Source organism: Tupaia chinensis, unplaced genomic scaffold (genome assembly GCF_000334495.1).
Source record: "Tupaia chinensis unplaced genomic scaffold, TupChi_1.0 Scaffold145057_1, whole genome shotgun sequence".
Classification (NCBI taxonomy): domain Eukaryota; kingdom Metazoa; phylum Chordata; class Mammalia; order Scandentia; family Tupaiidae; genus Tupaia; species Tupaia belangeri.
Window position 1 is genome coordinate 22,036 of NW_006204918.1, and position 9,672 is coordinate 31,707.

Below are 9,672 nucleotides of genomic sequence, written 5' to 3' on the forward strand. Positions count from 1 at the left end.
ATGGTTTTCACCTCCTATCAGCTGACCTTTCTGTGTAGTACCTGATTTCAAACGCAGTTTCTGGTCTACTGTGTGAACTTCGTCTTGGGCACCTGGAGTCTATTGGTTTATAGGAAGCTACCTGATTGTGAGGTACATAGCTCTCTCTCGGTTGTCTCCTCCATGACCTGCCCCTACTCAGGAATAATAATGAGCATGCTATTTAATTCCTTCTTTATCAAAAGGATTGCAAAATGAAGATATGCAGCCAAAGAACAATTAACCTATGCAGAAATTTATATTAATGATGCATCCCTGACACTCTAGCTGCTTTCGATTATGGTAACACAGGAAACGAACAGAGCCCTAGCCCCTAACACCCCATTCCGGGCAAGTCTGCAGTATATGGCTTTACACATGAGAAGAGAGCTTGGTAATGGTTCTTTTCCCTTCTTATTATGTTAACAAAAAGACACATTCATTCATCACTCTTCAGCGGGTAATAATGAACGTCTTCAGTTGCTTTCCTCAGAAGTGTGGAAGAGGTCAACTGGCAGCTTTCCTCTGTTGTTACTTCGAGGATTTCTGGGGCGTGGGGGATATTTATTCGATTTAAGTATTCGTCATCATGGGGATTTCCTGTGCAATAACTTCCACCAGTATCATTTCAAAGAGCAGGGAGGTGTTTATAGACCCCCCCACCCACACCCTCTTCTCCGCAGAACATGTTTTGCAAGTGTTATCATGAACCCTCTTTGAAGAGCCCACGTCAAGCAGAGTCTAAAAAAAGAAAGTGTTTTTCTTGGTAGATCTACAAAAAAAGTTTTACTTACTAAGTTTGGAAAACTTCACAGGGAAAAATCAAAATACCCAGTAATTTAAAAATTAGGAATGAAGAATTTGAAAATTAAATGGTAGACTCTTGAGCCACAAGGAAGCTTTAGGCTCTAGGGGATGATATTTGTGTCATTGCTACCATCACATCCCCTTAATTATTGAAGGGTGTACGTGAAGTCTCTGTCAAGTGACTTCTCTGAGTGACCTTACTTCTGTTGACACTGCGAAGGCTAGGCATTTGGAAAAATTCCACTTTTCCAAAGAGACTCTGCATTTGGAAGCAGTACCATATGGATTTCAACTTCCAGGAAAATCCCTGGGCCATTCTGAAGTCTTTTGAAAGCAGCTTTATCCTAAGTTGATCTCCAAAGGGAAAGGCAAACATAACAGCAAGAAATGCATGCTCATTGCTCTCGGTGACTGAACCCAAGTTTTTTTTTGTTGTTGTCATGATACTCTAAGACTTTAAGCCTGTGCCATCGCGTCACTAGCAAAGTGCTCTGGTTCTTTGATTTCAGTTCTGGTTCATGATTTGATTATGGTTTCAGTCACCATCTCCTGGGACGTGCAGAGTGAAATTGATGTGTGGCAATCTATCTTGAATTTTGCAAAATGATAGGCTATTCATGGGTGTGTAGTGATATAGCTTCTGCTTTTGCTGTGTGGATTTGCCACTGAGGTGAAAATTAATCTTTTAAAAAAGAATTATTTGTTGGGAACCAGCAGTTAGCGTAATGGCTATGTCGCTGGACTCCCACGTAGTCGACCACGGTTCGTGTCCCGGACCCGGTGGCTTAAAACTCACGCCGGGCGCGTGTGCGTGCATGCCCAAGATCCCGAAAGGAAAATGGAGGAGAAGGGATTGCGGCGTGACCATCCCCCCTGGGGGGTGATTTCTCGCTTTCTGTCTCTATGTCTCTCTCTGTCTGGCGAGCGCACGCGCCCTACAGTGAAAATCTCTCTCTCTCAAAAAAGAATTATTTGTTTAACTTTATTATTATTATTTTAATTTGACCAGAGAGACAGACAGACACACACACACACACACACACACACACACACGCACACACACACACACACACACACACACAGAGAGAGAGAGAGAGAGAGAAAGTGAAAAAGCAAGCTGGGACTCAAATCATGGTTGGCCACATGGGAGTCCAGTGCCATAACTGCCAGCTCTGGCAAAAATTAATTTTGAACTCTTTTTAGGTACAACATTAGGGTTGAAGTAATTTTTGAAAGTATAATAGAAGAGGCTTCTTGGGACCAGCAGATGGTATAATGGTTATATCACTGGAGTTCCATGTAGCAGACCACAATTCAAGTTGTAGACCCAGTGGCTTAAAACTCATGCTGGGCGCATGTGCATGGGTGCCCCAAATCCTGAGAGGAGAATGGAGGAGAAGGGGGTTGCATGTGGCCAACCCCCCAGGGGTGATTTCTCACTTTCTGTCTCTCTGGAGAGTGGACACACCCTAGAGCAACGATCTTTCTCAAAAGCAGAAGAAGAAGAGAAGAAGAGAAGAGAAGGAGAGAAGAAGAGAAGAAGAGAAGAGAAGAAGAGAAGAAGAGAAGGAGAAGGAGAAGAAGAAGAAAAGAAAAGAAAAGAAAAGAAAAGAAAAGAAAAGAAAAGAAAAGAAAAGAGGAACATGCCTAGAAAAAAGGTGCCCTGGAGATGCTTCTTTGGCAGTGATGTGTCAAGGAGCTGTGGTGCAATACATTCCTTTCCTTGACATAAACCCTTTCTCTGTTGGTGCAACTTTTCCTTGATTTAGGTTCTGATCCTCGATTTGCATAATGTTTTTGTACCTTGATAAACTAGTCTATTTTATTCAATCTACCTTGTGAGGTCCAACACTGTGAATCATGTTACTAAATGATTTTGTCCTCCTTCTTTCACAAGGTCAGCACTGTCTGAGTCAGTCCTCTGAGTATGCACACGATCTTACTTTTTTTTTTTTTTTTTTTTTTTGCTGGAAGCCACTGCAAAAGTCAGAACAAAATTAAGCAGATCTTACTTTTTTTTTTTTTTTTTTTTGAGCTGGAAGTCACCACACAGCTAGCCTAGTTCAAAATACTCATTTTACAGTTGAGAGAACAGAAGCCACAAAAGACTAAATAAACCATAGCCTGGCTAGGATCAAGGTCTTTTCCTTTGTTTGTCTGTGTTGCTGTTAATTTTCTTTATGTCTTTTAATACATGTTACTTAGTACTTAGATAAATACCACTTTGCATTATTTATCAATCAACAAATGTGCTTGTTATCTCCTCTCCCAATCTAAGAGCTCCTTGAAAGTAGGAATATAGTTTCCCTCAGCCTCTGTATAAAGTTTACTATTTGCAATAAAGAGAAGTATATTAGCTAGCAAACGCCACAATAATGCTGTGTGACAATGTCCTCCAAAGCTTGATGGCTTCAAAGCAATTATTTATCACTGATCTTAGTGGGAGCTGGTTGTGACTTGGCTGATGTAGGTTGGGCTTGGCTGGTTCTGTAGTGAGCTGTGGGTCCCTTCAGGCTAGATGTCTCTGTGGGTCAGGCTCAGGTTTACTCCAGGTGTGTGAATTCTACAGGCCAGGCTGAAGGAATAGCAACTACCCAAAGAAGCTCATCTTGTGTGATGGCAGAGGTGTAAGAAGGCAAGTCCGATTGCTCATACATGTTTCCAGCCACATTTTACATAACCTCTGAGATTCCACTGGCCAAAGCAAGCTTTAGTCCACAATAACAGAGGGAGAGCTTCTTTTGGTTCATTAGGCTAAAGCTAGTCCTGTGGGTGAAGGGAAGAATGGATACATGTCGAATGATACTCCACCACAACCGAGGTCCATGTCCTGAAGGTATTCCTGTTCTTGCTAGACTCTCTCACCCTTGGTAGACTCTTAAGAAAGAAATGAGAAAGCTGAAACATCACATCGTTGCCACTTGTTAACTTTCTTCCTTGGAGGAGCAAAAGTCCTCTGTTGGCTAGATTTTACTGTCTTAGTCTGGACACAGGCCCCTTCCTCTCATTCACGTTGTTTTCCTGAAGGCTTTGGTAAAGGACCTTTTGGTCACACACAATGAAGATCCTTTCTGAAATAACAAACAAAAGTTATTGTTAATAGTAGGGTGGCTGTATTATTGTAGCTTTCTAGGGCTGTTTTAACAAAGGGCCATAAGCTAGGTGGCTTAAACCGTAAATGCACTTTCACAGTTCTAGAGGCTACAAGTCTGCAAGCGGGGTGGTTATTCCCTTCTGAGGCCGTGAGGGAAGGCCGTTCCAGGCCTCTCCCCTTTGCTTACATGGCGTTTTTGCGGTCATAAGGCGTTCTCCCTGGGCATGGCTGAATTTCACCTCTCTGTGAGGCTCCAGTCATATGGAGTTAGGACCCACTCTGAAGACCTCCTTTCAACTTGATGGCCTCTGAAGATTCTGCTCCCAAATAAGGTCACATTCTGAGGTACTGGGGCTTAGGGCTTCAGCATATGAATGTGGGCAGGGTTTGCAATGCAAGGCATCACAGCAATGGTTTGTCCAGGACAGTCACGGTTTCCACTTATTTCTCAGAAGTAATTATCTTTATTTTATATTATATTTTATATATTTAGAGGTTTCTGCCATAGGTGTGTAAGCTCATTGGAGAGAGAGAGATAGACCGTGAGAGGGAAAGTGTGAAATCGCCCCCCCCAGGGAGGATGGCCTTGCCACAGTCCCTTCTTCTCTGCTCCCTTACTGGGATCATGGGCACGCAAGCACACACGCCCAGTATGGTTTTGAAACCACTGTGTCTGGGACTCGAACTGTGGTCCACCATGTGGGAGTCCTTGATGTAACCATTATGCCATCCATCTACTGGTCCCCATATCAGAAGTAATTATTAATGTTGCCTTTTTCTATGTCAATAATGGACCTTGTTGAGAAATATATGATCCCTCTAATTAGGAGAATACAGGGGCACATCATAAAATGCACAGGCTTTAGTGGGATACTGTGACTTGAACATTACCAGAGCAATCTGCTCCACAGAGGTATTATCTCTTCATTTATATAAATGCTTTCATTATTTTTAAAATTTCACTATTATTTTATATATTTTTTAAATCCAATCACTGTACATCTTTAAAGCATACAAAATGGATTTTCCCAGCATGAATGCATAAAAAGTCTGTGATTTGTACCAATACACTCAGTGGGTATTTCATTTTTTTAAGAGTTAAAAAGCAGTAAGTTTCAGGACCAGCAGTTGGTGTAATGACTGTTGCTGGACTCCTTTGTAGCCAACTGCAGTTTGAGTCCCGGACCCGGTGGCTTAAACTCACACTGGCTGCGTGTGCATGCATGCCCAAGATCTTGAGAGGAGACTGGAAGAGAAGGTATTGCAGCATGGCTATCCCCCATGAGGGGATGATGTCTCACTTTCTGTCTCTCTGTCTCTCTCTTTCTGGTGAGCGCACACACTCTATAGCAAAAACCTCTCAAAAAATAAAGCAATAAGTTTCAAATGAAAAGAAGTGTGTGTATGTGTGTTGCATGCAATATTCACATCATATGTTTTATACGCATATATATTATATAGTATATACATCATATTATAAATACACCACATACACACACACATATCTAATTTATACAGAATTTCCTTTTAATGAGTTCTTTTTTTTTTTTAATTGCCAGAGGGCACATATGTACCATGAGAGAGAAAGAAAATACCCCCAATAGGGTTTGGTCCTACTGCAATCCCTTTTCCTGTTTCTTCATCCCATCAGGATCCTGGGCACATGAGCACGTGCTCGCTGTGTGTTTTTCAGGTCTCTGGGGCTGGGATTCAAGCCTTGGTAGGCCATGTGGGATCCAACTCCCTATGCACAGCACTAACCACTGTGCCCTAGGACCAGGTGAGAAGTTATTCTTTTATATCCATCAATTCCCATAGCGTTTCTCTAGGTAGTTACAGCTGTGAAATCTACAAGCACAATGCAGGCTTTATGAGGTGACAAAAACGTAAGGACATTGAGGTGCAAAGCAACCGACAGCGTCCTTACACAGCAGAAGGCAAGGGTACCCATGTCCTCTGTTTTACCCAGCGCTCTTAGCTGTGCAGATTTGGCACAGCGAAATCCAGCTCTGAGTGAACCAAGGTCCTTTCAGTCTTACTTTGTCCATCGGAAATTGCAGGAGTTTCAACAAACAAAGAAATAGAAAGCAGATAAGGGGGATTTTGGTTAACTTAAAAAACAAATGAGAAAGAGATAAGAGGCTTTTAGGAGAGATAATCTGCCACAGGCTGGGGAGGGGAGATAAGAGGCTTTTAGGAGAGATAATCTGCCACAGGCTGGAGAGGGAACCACTAAACAATAAAAGAGGCGGGGATCTGTGGTCTTAATGTACAGAGTAAAAGCCTCCCTGAAAACAAGCTCTGAAGATGAGAAAATATAGATAACTTCAAGGAGGCTATTGGGTTCGGTTCACATGGCTTCTGTTTTTAGACATCAGAAACAGTTGAGTTTGCATTAGCGGTTAAGTGATAAAATTGGATGGTGAGTTCAGAACTATTGACTCCTAGTACAGATCGCTAGTCCCACAATCTTAAGGTAAACAGGTAATAACAGTCTAGAAATAAGGACACATTTTTCTACATAATTACTTCTTTCCCAGAAAGTATTTTTTAAAAGATAACATAGACTTCTTTTTTAAGAGAGATTTTTGCTATAGGGTGTTTGCAGAGAGGAAGAAAGTGAGAAATCCCTCCCCGGGGGTGGGGGTGGTGGGGGGGATGGCCACACTGCAATCCCTTCTTATTCATTCTCCTCTTAGTATTTTGGGCATGCACACAGCAAGACACCCGGGTCTGTTACTCGAACTGTGGTCGGCCATTCGCTGGTCCCAAAAAGGTAGCATAGACTATTTTTTTAGAGACATTTTTACTATAGGGCATGTGTGCTCTTCAGAGGGATAGAGAGAGTCAGAGAAACAGAAAGCAAGAACTCACTCCCCACAGTGGGGATGACCATGCCACAAACCCTTCTCTTTCAGTCTCCTCTCAAGATTTTGGTCACATGCACACACGTACCTGGTGAGAGTTTTAAGCTGACAGGTCTGGGACTTGAACCATGGTTGACTATGTGGGAGACCAGAGACATAATCATTATACCTTCTGTGGGTCCCAACAGCTTAGACTTTTAAATGTATGATTTTAAGTTTTCAGGTCAAATGCAATTGTAATGAAAAATCACTACTGAAACATGAATTGTAAGAACAGAAAGTCAAATAGAAGTTAATATAAAACTTTCTGGTTATTGACTTAAGACTTGAACTTTATTGTGTTGGCAAAGAAAGATCTATGAGGAAATTTCAAAAATTCATGGAATAGAATTAAAGTATCAGTTTAATTTGGTGCAAAAAAAAAATCTTAAAATCCATGCTTCAGAGGGATAGAGAGAGTCAGAGAAACAGCAAGCAAGAACTCACTCCCCACAGTGGGGATGACCATGCCACAAACCCTTCTCTTTCAGTCTTCTCTCAAGATTTTGGGCACATGCACTCACGCACCTGGTGAGAGTTTTAAGCTGACAGGTCTGGGACTTGAACCATGGTTGACTATGTGGGAGACCAGAGACGTAATCATTATACCTTCTGTGGGTCCCAACAGCTTAGACTTTTAAATGTATGATTTTAAGTTTTCAGGTCAAATGCAATTGTAATGAAAAATCACTACTGAAACATGAATTGTAAGAACAGAAAGTCAAATAGAAGTTAATATAAAACTTTCTGGTTATTGACTTAAGACTTGAACTTTATTGTGTTGGCAAAGAAAGATCTATGAGGAAATTTCAAAAATTCATGGAATAGAATTAAAGTATCAGTTTAATTTGGTGCAAAAAAAAAATCTTAAAATCCATGCACAGTTTTTCTCATAACGTGCATTTTTTGGTGAACGTTTCGAAAGTCCCCTCCTCCTCGTTGTACAGGTACTTCTCAAATCTACCCGACACTGCCCTCTAATTTGAGTCTCATGCTTCCATTTCTACCTGCCTGTGGGGCAGTTTGCAGATGCAGTATTGCCAAAAAGTTTTAATATTTATGCTTTCCCACAGTTCAAATTCCTTTTGGATGTTTCAAAATCTCTCAATATTCCTTCTATTTTCCGACATCTCAGAGTCATCCTCCCTTTTTTCTTATCTTTTAATTACCACAGCCACAGCCGGTGATCACGTTTGTCATTTTGTTCTTCTGTGACATTGTGGGGATCCCATCTCCTTTTTCACGCTCCTTTCATACACACCACATTGCCCACCTGCACTCTGGTGACAACCTCTTCCTGGCCCCTCTGCCTACACATACTTTCCTTTTGCTAATCTATCCCAGTATATCATAGGATACGGTTTACTATCTGTTGACGAGGATGTGTATGGTGGTCTCAGCTGGGCTGGACTGAGGTGTATATCATGCTGGGAAAAGTCTCTTCACAATCTAAATGATGTATAGCGATTTAATGTATGAGTAATAACAAAAGTAAATACAATAAGAAGATAAATTAATTTAAAAAAATGAGACAGCTTATGGCATGGTGGTCAAGACTGCTGGATTCCACATGGCCAACTGTGTGGTTTGAGTCCTGGACCCAGTGGTTTGAGAAGAATGATTGATTTGTATGTCTGTGTGTGCATACAAAATTCCAAAAGGAGGAAGAGATGGAGAATGGAAGAGAACAGATTGTGGTGTGGCCATTCCCCTTCATTGCTTCTCTGTCTCCAGTGAGTGCATATGCTCTGTGGCAAAAACCTTAAAAAATCTGTTTTATGGAAGTTTTATCTTATTAAACCATTTTCTAGAGTAAAACTTCATAGATAATTCACGTGTCTTGCTTTTTATTATATGTTCTTGATTGGCTGGCCAGACATTTGATCTTTAGGATGACTCAAATCTCATTTGAGAATGTGATCACCGAAGTCCTTCCCTCATAATTCTTAATTGAAATGAAGACTTTATACTAAAGTAGATGTGGTCAAATCTACAGACGAAGACAAGATACTAACATTGGCAAGAGAGAAACGCCAGGTTACTCACAAAGGTTATCCCATCAGGCTAGCCTCAGACCTCTCATCAGAAACAATGCGAGCAAGGAAAGAATGGGAACATATATTCAAAGTGTTAAGTGAAAAACAGTTTCAACCAAGAATACTATACCCGGCAAGATTATCTTTCAAATGGAAGGAAAGAATAAAAACATTCTCAGATAAACAAGACCTGAAAGAATTTGCCAGTAGCAGACCCACTCTTCAAGAGGTTCTGAAAGGGGTGTTCAACCAGGAAAACTAAAGACACATACAGAAGGCAACCAAGAAAATGACCAATTTAATGCTGGGGACAAGAAATAGCAATAACAGTGCTGAATGTTAATTTCCAGCAGAAAGATTGGACCATGGCAAGACTGCATATCCAACAGAAGAGAGTATGAACATATGAGTGAACTGGCAAAATAGAATTTTTTGACTTTTGAATAAAACATTACTAATTTTTTTACTAGGCTTTGTTTTCCCAATTTAAACATTTTACTTTCTTTTGAGTTGTTGATAGGTTCAGCAATTTGTTAAAATATTTTTTCTTGTTTGTTTCTTTAAGTGGAAATACAAACTTTTCTTCCTTCCTGACCCCTCTTGAATTGGAAATATTTGGGAGTATTCTTATTTTATAGCAGAAGGGTTATTTGCATAAGTTTAATAATGCTTGTTTCATTGAATCAGAAATTGGAAATACTCATTATTGAACAGGGCTTTGACTGGAATGTCATCTGAAGACCAATCAGAAAACTATGGAACTAAGGTGGATCTCAAGTAAGCCAACAGAAGCTCTTAGAAAGATGGCCTG